Raw genomic sequence first — 13,452 nt, 5'->3', positions numbered from 1 at the left:
TATGAACAGCTTCATACAATCCCATACGTTCTATTTTGACACATAGTTACCGCCTAGCGTTTTCGCGTCCGTGCGAACGCTCGCTTAGTGAAATTAATCAACACTCAGAGTCCATTTAAGTAACCGAATCTGAGGACGAAAGTTAGTAATAAAGCTTACTTTTACCTACGTGAGTTGAGAGTGAACACATGTTCATTGTTTTCGTTACCTAAAACTGTTTTTTTTTAAACATAATGTTAGGCAACAAAGTACTTTGAAAATATGGATAATATCCAAATATACTATGTTTACTTTCAAATGGTTAGCATGTCAACGGAACACGCAAAGATTATAAAACAAAAAGCATTACCGTGTTTTGATTAAACATAACCGAAGTTTCAACGTGTCCAAAGAATAATGGAGTTATTTCGTCATGAGAAGTGTAAATTGATTTAGGAAATCTTTATCTTATTCCCACAATAAATGCCATTATTGTAAAAAATATCGTACTAATACGATAGATTAGTTAGTGAAGTATGAGAGATCAAGTATGATATCTGATTTTAGAGTCCCAAACTTTAAGGGGCTTAAAAATGTTTCTGAATAACGCAATGCAGTATTAACTCAAACATTAAAGGATTTGCATTATTTCCTATTATTTTGCTTTTTTTATAGAAAAAAGCGGGCAAACGAGCTGCGAATCGCTTGGTATCAAGTGATCCGACGCCCATGAACATCCGCAACGCCAAGGGAACTGCAGATGCGCTGCCGGCCTTTAAGGGAGGAATACGCTCTTTTCTTGAAGGCCCCTAAGTCGTAACTGTTTGGAAATAGCGCAGAGGACAGAGTATTCCACAACGCGGCTGTACGAGGTAAGAAGGTACGTGAAAACCTCGTCGTTGTGGAATGCCAACCATCGAGGTGGTAACGATGATATTTGGCACTCTGTCGACTCGTGCGATGACGGAACTCAGCGGCAGGAATAGTTCCGAACAATTCTTCGGAACACTCCCTGTGGTAGAGACGATAGAAAATGCTAAGGGAACTAACGTCCCTTCGCAGAGCCAATGAGTCAAGCCGATCGGTAAGACCCCGGTCGTTGACGATTCGAGTGGCACGTCGCTGCACACGGTCGAAAGGAAGAAGCTGGTATTTAGGAGCTCCGGCCCAGAGATGCGAGCAGTATTCCATGTTTGATTCGCATTCGAGATACTCTTACAAAATCATTATCATCATCTAAAATTCTAAAGAAAAAAAAACAGAGCTATCAACTTGCTGTCAGCAATTTTTGATCATAATCTTGCTTGTATTATAAATGCGAAAATTTATATGGATGGGTAGATGTTTGTTAGATTGTGTAGCCTAAACTGTTGAATAGATTGCGATCAAATTTTCCATAGATGTAGAGCATAGTTTGGAAGAACAAATAGGCTACTTACTTTTGTTTTTTTTAATTCCACTCGGATCAAAATACTCCTTAATTTCACACCAAATAGAACTAATAAAAATGAGAACATTTAAAACTAAAATGATCAAAACACAATTATAACACGATCTATTTGAGGAAACTTTTATGGACTTCAATTATTTAAATTGTAATGATTATATCAACCGATATATTATCATCGTACAAAAAACCCAAGGATTTAGTTCTGTAAAAAACGTTATTTAATGAAGCCAAATATCAATCTCATCAGGAACGTAATACCGATTGTTACAATAAACTTTTTTATCTACATCAAACACAATCAACTTCATTACTAGTTCAATCTTAGAAAAAAAACCCAATTGATGTCTACAAACAGTTCATTTTAAACTATTTTCCTTTAATTACCATAGCAAAAAATGCGCAGACTTATAAAATCTGTTGTATAATATTTTGCTCTTGAGATGAGCGGTATCAATAAACTATACTTGAATTTTTAAAGTCACGGACAGTCATGGTCAAAAGCACATTCTACTATGAGGCATAAAGCGCTAATGTAAACAATTTTTTTATTGGAGCCTCTGTTATTTTTATGTACTTGATTAAATGAAATAAAGCAAGTTATAGTTAAACTCGACTTCTAGCTAGAATACATTTTTACATTTATTTTAAAAAGAAATGAATCAATAATGAAATCATACTAATATAATATTAAAATTGCAAAAGTTTAGATGGATGAATGTTTGTTAGGGTTTATAGCCTAAACGGCTAAACGGATCTGGATGAGATTTGGTATGAATATAGAACATAGTTTGGAAGAACACATAGGCTAACTTGTGTTCTTTATTAATTTCACGTGGACGAATTCACTGGCGAAAATAAGCGGAATAAAGAGTGTATTGCAGCAATTTTAATGTGTAATTCCCTTAATAGATTAAAAACAGCAATATTTATATAAAATAAATGTGATGTAAATGAGAAGCAGTGATACGGCTCTCGCTTCATCGGTCAATTACAAAAAGGTAATCCCGGGGAGGCACTTAATGAATCATTATGGCCGGCGGCGCGGCCAAGCCGATGGGTGACGCGTACGGAATTTATAGCCCAAGTTGCCTTTTCTATTATAAATTTATTAATACAATTACATTGTAACTAAGCAAATGAATACTAAAATATAGTAAGCATTCATAAAATAGGACTCAAAGGTTTCATGTAATAAATTTAGATACAGAATACACAGACTTGGGAAATAGACTTTTTTCTTATAGTTTGACGTATTGAGTATTATGCAAATAAATTATTTAAAATGTCTTTTCTTAACTTACAAAAATTTAGAATAGTATAATGATTTACATACCTCTTTATTTGCTAAAAATAAACAAATGATTTTATTTTGAGTGTTCCTTTTGTAAACGATTCTTTGTACTTATATATTGGTATTGAGATATGAAAATCACTACATATTTTTTTTTACTTTGTGAAGACTAACGTTACATTTAATTTTTTTGTTACATGAAATCTTAAGAAATACAGCTCAACAGTGTTTTAATTTTGGCCGTATAAAGCGATATTCCTAAATTCAAAGACTGCACTATGAATATTAACAAGCCTGCAGCTAGACGGACGTTTGAGCGACTCGGAGTCAAAGGCGAAGCGCGTCGACATCAGTCATAGAGACCCGGTGTGACCTTGCCTTTATAGCGGCGAGCAGAGGCGTGGTGTGAAAGTGCATTCACTGTGAACTGATCACTATATACTGTAAGGTTTTATATTTAAATTTATTTCATACTAAATAAGCCCGATTAGGTTTATTACCCCTGGAATCACTAAAAATATTTAAACACTAGCTGTTGCACGTGTGTCCGTCCTTAGAATTAAAAATAAAAACAATAGCAAGTAGCCTATGTGTTTATCCAGACAAACCTCTACATCTATTCCAAATTTTATCGAGATCATTTTAACAGTTTAGGCTACAAACTTACAACCATCCATCCATCTATCTAAACTTTCGCATTTATAATGTTAGTATGATTTCTTCGTCTAGATGCTCAAAAGGTGGAAGGCAACAAAGCGTTGTTTTTCTATCCTCTTCCCTCTCCTTTTTTACTTTTTACGGAAGTAAAGAGTTTAAAAATCGCAGCCGAATTAATTATTTATCAGACTCTTAAGGTAACATAGGACAGAGGTAATGAACGTTTTAAAAAAGATGGAGCGCGCGACGCTACCGTGCATACAGAAGTAGGCTTAAGAGCCCGTGTAATTCTAAATAATCGTTCCGAGAAGTCGTTTTGTAAAAAAAAATATTTACGGCGATACAATTTGATCTTATCGTGAGACGCGTCAAGCAATTTTATACCTTAATCGATGGTGATACGTACTAGAAACCGTTACTTCTTAAACGAAAACAGTATGTAATTTGTACAATTTGGTGACATATACTGAATTCTAATTTGATTTTTAACAGAGTTATTTATAGATTTTAATATCTTTAAATAGCGTTATTAATAGGATGTTTACCGAAAAGAAAATGTACGCTTATAGGAAAACTTTCACTTTATAAAAAAACAAATGAAATATTATTTTAAAAAGAAAAAGAGTTCATGGAAACTGTTTCGCCAAAACCTTGTAAAAGACATGTAAAATTTAAGTCTATCTATACTATTATAACAAAGCGTAAACACACACTTATTTGTTGCCTAAGATGTCAGCATTTACAGCATATTACTAAATAATTATTTTTTTACAAAAAGATCTACACTTACATCAAGCTTTAGGCTATATATTTTCATGCCAATAAACTTAGTTGGTAAATATTTTGGATAAAAACCTTAATGTGGGAAAGAGACCATAAATTGCTGTCAACATCAAGGAAGCAAGGTTGTCATCGTGTCATGTCATTTTGACATTTGTAATTTGACAAATGTAAACAATAAGATAAAGTTTTATTTGGATGAAGCCGCAAGGGAACAGCTAGTAAATAATACAAATAAATCATGTCGAAATCTCCAAATTAAATAACAACATTCTAAATTAAAGGGTAATGCATTAGAAGCATACTGCCAGTACATTCCTCGCGTTACAGTACTTTGTATTAATAAAAATAAATGTAACATTTCCTCGTAATTTCATCTAAAAAGTATTTGTGTAACATCATGGGATACTGCCTCAAGCTAAGAAATATAAATGATCCAAGATTCCATTTTACTTTGACCTACGTGCTCTACTTTAAAACATATAGTGTAAAGCGATTTAACGCTCAAGTTAGACTGGATAGCTTGCTTTATAGTCTGCGTTACCAACAAAAATCATGTCTTTATTAGAAAGATTACATTTATTATGATCTTTTAAATTGAGTTTGATTACACCGTAAGCTGAGTTAGCTTAAAATTGTTATTTCTAATGTATGGAACATTTTATATGTAGATTTAGTGAATTTTCTTTGACAGTACTAAGTTGTTTATTTTAACAGAATATTGAAACGCCCACGTTCACTCTACGCTCGAGTATTCTCTTTATATAGGTCAGTATTAGCAGTAACCACTTCAGGATTCTATGAAAACTTAAATAAACCATACCAAAAGTTGTAGGTGATACTTTATTTATATACAATCATTGTAATACATAACATTTCATTGTGTAGAGGTTTGTTTGCTTTGTTCCGTGATATTAAACATGCGTATATGAAAACAAACGTCAAAAAGGCTTTTGTAGTTCCACAAAGAGGCTAAGCCCATGGCAATCTCGCAGACTTCATTTCGTTCGAATCTCCTTTCGGTCTGTGATTACGGCCTGTGTGGGTCGCTCTAAAAATAAAACGGCGGGGCTTCCAAACACATGTCATTTGTCAGCGTTTCGCTTACACGACGCGGAGTAATTTACGATGTCCTTCGGAGCAACGCTCAAGTAGCTTTGTTCGTATTATTTCGTATTACAAGAGTTTCATTAAAAATTTCATTTTGATTTCTAAGTATTTTGCGTAGATCGTCTGAGAGAGAATACGGCCAAGGATTTGTGACATTTCTTTTTATTTATTCTATTTTATATTTTGACTGTAAGATAACAAAGTTTACTAACTTAATAAGTACGTAAAACAAATGTAAAATTGATGTAAGAACGTAAATAATATACAAAACATTTTCTACTTAGAAATTCAGAAGTAAATACTGCTATTTTTATACCAAAGCTTAAACCAAATAGAGTTAAAATTTCAAGCGCCCTCCGGTCGTAATTCAAATGACGTATGGCGTTCGAAATTAGGTTGGATTAGTGATTTCATGGGGTTTTTACTCGATCCTGTCGCGTAGTGGCGCGTATTCGGTTACGTGCCACCGCGCTGCGAGCGGAACTCAAAAAAATCAAAGCAATGAATCAAGCTAATTTGGACATAAAATACGTTGAACGTTTTGTTTTTTTTTACATTTTTAAATTTATTTGGTTCATTCTATGCTTTACGGTTAATAAAATAATTCAAAAAGTAAAAGTAAACTTTTACGTATTAAAAAGTACTTCTAAGTAAATGGGAGCATTTTATAGGGCCCTGGTCCCATCTTATTACATAACAAGCTTACAAATACATAGTTGAAATGATCAAATAGTGTTTGCAGCCTACTTGCTATTCACAATAAATTAATTATATAAATTACATCTAAAAATTCAGCTCAAAAGTTCAGAAGCGGAACGCAGTCCTTAGATGCTTAAGTATGATGTAAACAACTTGGCAACAAGAAGTGACCCGTCAAATTATTATCGTATTTCAGAGAGTCGTAACACTTGAATATCGTGGTCGATAACGCCGATAACTTGTAATCTTTGCGCCATAGTTAACAATCACACCCAATTGAGGGAGCGGCGTAAATTGTCCCCCAGAGCTATGTATGGAAACACTAGGGAAAAAATTGGTAACACAAGGGGTTATGAAATTGTGTTTTTTTATCTTGTATAAACCAGCGCTTGACCACTATCTAGACCTAGACCAAAGTGAAGATGTGGTCGACGGATGGTACGCGCTAGTTTAGTAAGTACCGATTCCCACTGCTCTTGAACGCACCCATGTTATAACTTGACGGGAGCACAGACGCCGGCAACTTATTCCACTCCTCTGCTGTGCGCACGAGTAACGATTTCTCAAATCGCTTCGTGTAAAACTAACGTGAATTAAATGTTGATGTGCTTTTTTATTAGACAAGCAATTGATACGGTAATAATTAATACAGCAAGTATACAAGCAAACACAAAATGAAAAAGCTAATGTGAAATTGAATCGTTTCTTTTACTTTCAGTTAGAAGTCAGATAAATCTTTAGTTTAATATTACCAAAAACTTTGTATTCCACTAAAAAAGAACCATTATAATTACAGTAACCACTAACATAATAAACATTGTTTATCTGTATGGAATACAAACTTTTTTATTAGTAATAAAATTGGACAGACTATCATCAACAGTGAAAGCTCCAGCTCAATGACGGGTAATTATTTATTCAATGTCATTCAAATATATCATTAGAAAAAAATAATAATGAGATAAATATCTAACGTAGCATTATATGTATACAAATATGGCTCCAAGTAACAACACCATTAAAAGCAATTATAGCAGAGTATTATTAAAAATATTGTAAAGCGGTAAGAAGTGTATTGTAAAGACATAATTGGGCGCCTTCTTAAACAATGGTCGGAGGCTCCCGCCCGCGGCTACAAGTAAACGAAGCATGCTCTCACGTACGATATAACCAGTTTCTTTAGATCTTACTGTCTTTAACTTAATACGATTATTATTTAGATTTTTAATATAGAATTAGAAAACGTATAGGTCTTGAGAGACTGGTGTTTACTAGTTGATTTGACATGACGTCTGGTCATTTGTTCTATAACACATGAAGGGTAGGAAGTTTAACTTTTTTTAACTGATATCGTTTTTTTAGAGTGTCCTGGGTACATTTCTTTCAGGTAAAATGAAAAAGATTATAAAACACAATAACTTATTGACAAAGTGATCACTTAACTCCCACTGGATTTATAGATATATATTATTTTTATAAAGCTAGTTGCCTTACTGATAAAGTTTTTGCTGAGATTTAAAATAAAATAATAGTGGATGTGGTGTGCTCCTTAAAATAATTTTGATTACGGTGAAACAAATAAATTTAATGGTTTGTAATATCTGTTAGCTCCGCTTAATCTTTGCCATAGTATTTTATGCCTCCCGGAGGTCTCATAGAGAGCACCTATTTAATCTAGTCGTACAAAATATCGCGCATCATGTATATTAATGTAAACTGCTTTTATTGCTCACGCTGTCGGCAATTTATTCATTGCACTGCAAGAGCTTTATATTTACGCGGGAAATATATCGTTACCACATCGAGAATTAAAGCTTTAAGTAATTTTTATTCATGAATTAAAATTACCTGGTCTGCATTATTTTATTACTAGTTTTCGCCTACAATTGCGTCCGCATTGAAATAAAAAGAATAATCGTAAGCAGCCTATGTGTTATTCAAGACTATCAGCTACATCTATACCAAATTTCATCGAAATCCTTTCAGCCATCCATTGAAACTTTGAAACCTATAATATTAGTACCTAAGGTTACTTTGAGTTTAAGCCACACGTCCCTTTATTTGGTTACCAGAAAGTTTACTGTTTTAATTACAAAACAAATGTTCTCAATTATTAATTTCATTATCATTACGCACTCGAAGTAATCAGAACATAATTCATGTCACATTCATCGACAGTACGGATTGCATTAATTCATTTAACCTTTAGTTTTTATCGTTAGATAACCTTTCCCGCACCACATTTTACGGTAACGAGATTTACTTATATCTGACTAACGACTCCACTTCATCTTAAGGCTTTCGAGCTATTGTTCACCTGACAAGGCGCACGATAATATTGAAATACCGCAAGTGAATAGACCGCTCTATTCATCTATCTTTCCATCGTTACTCACCGCGACACACAGACGGACGCGTTTAGAATACAAATGACGTCGCAATTTTACTTAAAATATTCGCTAAGGCTGAAGAAAATTGAAAGGAAAATTCAAACTGAACCCAGAAAAATGTATACATTTCTAAAACTTGGTTTTCAATTATAAAATTAAGTGTAATTTATTTTGGGACATGAATATAGCAAATTTCATTCATCCTTGACATGACCTACTTATCATTGTAGATACTAAAATTATTTGCTAAATAAAACAAAAGCGATTTCAAATTGATATATAATACATTCAGAAATGTTGAACATCCCGTATACATTAATTGATTTCGAACTGTTAATAAACACTCATGATGTGCAAATACGCTGGTAATCGAAATAAATAGCCGCAATTAAGAAGTCAAATATTACCGAAGGTAACCGACAATGCTTGTCATTTATCATTGCTGTACCACAAGTAGCTATTGAGGCAACAGTATGATTAGCTCATTGTATCAGAGCTACCGTTTTGTACATCCGACAAGGTTACGTTAATGAGTTACGTTAGATGTAATGAAGAGGCTTCACACAAGATTGTATGACAGCGTTAAAGTGATATTGATTAACATATTCAATAGCCACTTTGATGCTCATTACGAGTGTTCTTATCATCGTAATATGGGTACTAGATTTTATTCCGTCACGAGGGAACAGAGAGCTAACGTATTGGATGATAAGCGACAAGTCTCGTTTACAATTCTGTGTTTAGTATGGAAGTGTAGAGAAGTCTACACCGGTACAGGTAGACCTAGAAAGAGATGGATGGATTGCGTGAAAGGTTACATACTCAAAAAGGAAGTGATGACTGAGATGACGTATGATAGAGTTATTTGGAGGACAAAAACCTGTAGTGCAGACCCTGCGGAAGTAGGATAAGGATGATGATGATGATGATGATGATGTTTAGTATAGAAGTGTGAGTTTGGCAAAGAATTGCCGTTCTCTATAACAAATCATTTCTCGCTTATTATGTTTTATTTCGAGGAAAAATTACCGGAAATATCTGTAATTGTCCAAGCACTAATAAATTAAGTTTAAACGATCACCGGTTTATAGGTTACCTTTACCATTACAAAGCAACATTTTCAATGAGTAACATAGGCTATATTTATTACTATGTTTTTTAAAGTCAGCCAGTAAATGAATACATTATACCAGCAGTACATATACACGAACTAGTTTTATTGCACTACTAAGTGTTCGCCCGCGACTCCGTCTGCTTGGAATAAAAAAAAAACAAAGTAAGTAGCCTACGTGTTCTCCCAGACTATCCTCTACATCTATACCAAATTTCATCGAGATCTGTTCAGCTATTTACGCTACAAACTCTAACAAACATCCATCCATCTTAATTCGCATTTATAATACTAGTATGATTAATAAAATGTTTTGATTTCGACTGCTTATTGAGGTCGAGGTGTAATTATGTAGGCTGTGATGGTAGTAGCGTCCGTTATTGACGGGCAGATGTCGATCCAGTGACCGTCATTTGTGATCCGGAATACGCAAATTACATAACTGCGGCTAGCGGTCAATTACTGGATGTTTTCGAATTTTACAATTGTGTACTGTGGTCATAAGAAATATGTCGTTAACTATTGAAACGAAATTTAAATGAAAGTACAACATATGTTTACTTACATTACAAAGAATTCATATTTACATATACAATTTCATAAATGTCACTAGCTTTCGCTCGCGAGTCCGTATGCGTGGAATTAAAAAACACAAAAGTGAGTAGAATATGTGTTTTTCCAGACTATCCTCTACGTCTATACCAAATTTGATTGAAATCCGTTCAGCCGTTTAGGCTAAAAACTCTAACAAACATCCACCCATCCATCTAAACTTTCGCATTTATAATATTAGTACGAGTATGATGTGATTACATTTTTAATGTTTAATATTATTTGTATTCTTTTTACCGTTTATTTAATGTCTAGAAGTAATCTTATAATAATTTATACATAATTCATATTGATAATATCTTTAGGATATCCAAATAACATTAAATGTAATTTAGCTTTGCAATAAAAATATCCTTCTTCCTATTACAGAAACCAACCGTTCGCAAAAACAACTCAATGCATTATTAAGCAATCGCGTACTTTAGTTTTTAATTTTTTAAAAATAGCTTTTGCACACAATATAGTCTGCTCGGAATTTAAAAAATTATAATCAAATGTAGCCTATTCCTAGTACAATATAGCTTTCTATGGGCGAAAGTCTTTTTTATTTAATTTGGCCTTTTTACTTCTGAGTTTAATCATTACAAATACAAAAATTGTATCTTTGTAATTATAGTGTTATGTAGCTAAATACACTTATGACCACACTCATAGCATTCGCTAAGGGTATTCCTTAGTGTAAATTTACTATAAGAAATTTTATAATACGAGTATGACTGTTAACTGTTAAATAATTTAAGAATCAAATACTATTTAAAGTATTTAATTAATATTTAAGGATGGCAATAAAATGCTTTTACAATTCTTCTCCATAAAAGACAAGTTAGTTCCGAAAAATGAAAGACTTTATACAAACTTTTTGTGTCAAAACCAACTTGAGAATTTAATTGCAATCAAAAATGCTTATAGCGGGTCAGAGTATACATTAGCGTGTAAAAATGTTGCATGCATTACGCGAATGTGAGCGTTCTGTAGGTTTATTTAGCGGCCACAATGCGCTGCACTAACGAGTCCCTCGACTGAATAAAACATTGCCGATATATCAGCGGATTTCACAAGCGATCAGCGATCGCAGTTTTCAAATAAAAACAAAAGACGCACGATGATAAAGTAAAAATGAAACAGGCTTCTAATTAAAGAACTCTTTGAAGCTACTGGTTGATTAGTTATTGTGAAGAAAGATTTGCTTTTCGGTTCACAATTCAGGTTATCTTGAAAAGAAAGGCCAATACGGCATACATGGGGATGTTTGCTTGTAATTACTTCTGCGATCAAAGTCGTTAATTTAATCTGCAATGGACACCTTAGAATAAAGTTTACAATAAGCGAGACCACTTAATAAATCTATGTACTGCAGTTAATAGTGAATTTACATACAAAATATCATTAAAAGTTAGAGGTGTTTTTTTTTGGTGGGATAGACAATCGCTTGTAACTTAGGTCTAAAATTAAGCTGGAACGTTTCACTTTGTACAATAGACTTGGTTTGGCTGTAACCTAAATATCGGATTGTAGCACCACAAGCATTCTGCGGAAATGTTTATTCGATTGAATAAAATATTTTACTTTGTGGTGCGCCAATGAAATGAGAGTTCAATGGAGTTCATGATTAAATTTTCACATTTCAATTAATTCGACATTGAAGGCTTGTTTAAATATTTTTAAAATCACTTAACGATGGTTTATCATTTTATTGCCGGGGTTTGAATATAATTTTGATAATTAAAAGATTTTAATGGCAATTTTATTTTTATAGTTTTATAAAGTATAGTCGATTGATTTCCATTAACAGTGGTAGAGCCTGATTTAACATCTTCGCACGCCCGGTGTAATACCACGACCACACAGGAGACAGGCGTGAAGTGAAAGCAATTCCGCGTTTCGTCTGATGAATATGGTGCCGGAGGCCCAATTTTAGTCCCTTTTTCTATCCACCCTTTTCTTAAGAGGAGAGGATGGGAAACAAAAGTGGATCTAACGGCGGAGGAGACGCAAGGGATGGAGTTATATCCTCTTTATGTGAGTCTCCGCCGTCGATTAAGAGTAGGCAACGCATCTGCAATTGTGGATGTCTATGGGCAGCGGTCACTTGCAATTTCGGTGGATTCAGGTGGCCGCTTGCTCGTTTACCACCTAATAATAAAAAAAAAGAATTTCACTTATTTCATTACTATGCATTCTTTACAAAATGACATGGAATGCATTTAAACAACTAACAGTTTATGTCCATTGTACAATTATCGTAGCATTCTCCATGAGAATTTGCGAGCACTCTGATTCAAAGGAAACAAGGCCTATTTAGTCTCCCTTAGTTTGTACCTAACTTCAATTTAATGACAGTCATTAAGCTGTAAAGTATACAGGGGACAATAACTTTCCGCAATGTTTTAACCAACATCTTATTTACTTTATTACGGATAATGACTAAGTCATCTGTCGGTCATTGCTAAAGGAAATTAAAGCGCACTGGCTGGTACTAATTACGTGTATGCTTCATAATCTATTTTTATGCCGGCACCTGTACTTGGCTGTGATAACTCGTTTGTCTGGTATGATGACCGTCAAGCGATACCCGCTGAGTGACATTGCTGTAATCAAAATGTTGTTTACACGACACGACAACGTGACGACTTGGTGACGAAATTTAAACAAAGAAGTAACAAATAAAAATGTATTAAAACGGATAATGTTTGTATGTAGAAAATTGAAGGGCTGTCTCTTGTTTTAAGATGTGAATTAAGAATGAGGAATTATGCGATGGTATAATTATTTATACCTAATAGCTATTTAATGTTAAATTGCATATTAAAATGGGTACGTTATGTTCAAATATCATATCGTTATTTTTTATATATGAGAAGGGGCAAACGAGCGGCGGGAACACAGAGGTGGTCAACGACACCCATGGACATCCGCAACACCAGAGGAACTACAGATGCGTTGCCGGCCTTTCAGGAAACTAGATCGTTATATCTAAAAGACCTTAAGTTAAAAGCTAAATAGAGCAAAACTTTGCTAGTGAAATGACGAAACAAAAAATGTAATGCAATTTTAATTAACTACGTTATTGTTTGTCCGTTGTAATCAACGGCAGCTGGTGACTGCGGCAGATTTCTGAACTCAATTATTAAATGTGTAATTACGTTTTTACTTTACACTTTTATATGGCAAATTCATATTTATTTCATACAAACACTACAGTTAAAGAGTTTGTTATTGTCTTGAATCTATCCAATTCTCTATACTATTGTAATAAGGCGTAAACACGCACTTTGTTGCCTAAGATGTCAGCGATTACAACATACTTTTGAATAATCCTTTTTATTTGATAAAAAGCCCTACACTTACGTCACGCTTTAGGCTATATATCTTC

The sequence above is a fragment of the Papilio polytes genome, unplaced genomic scaffold (assembly GCF_000836215.1).
Source record: "Papilio polytes unplaced genomic scaffold, Ppol_1.0 DF822733.1, whole genome shotgun sequence".
NCBI lineage: Eukaryota > Metazoa > Arthropoda > Insecta > Lepidoptera > Papilionidae > Papilio > Papilio polytes.
This window is presented reverse-complemented; position numbering follows the sequence as displayed.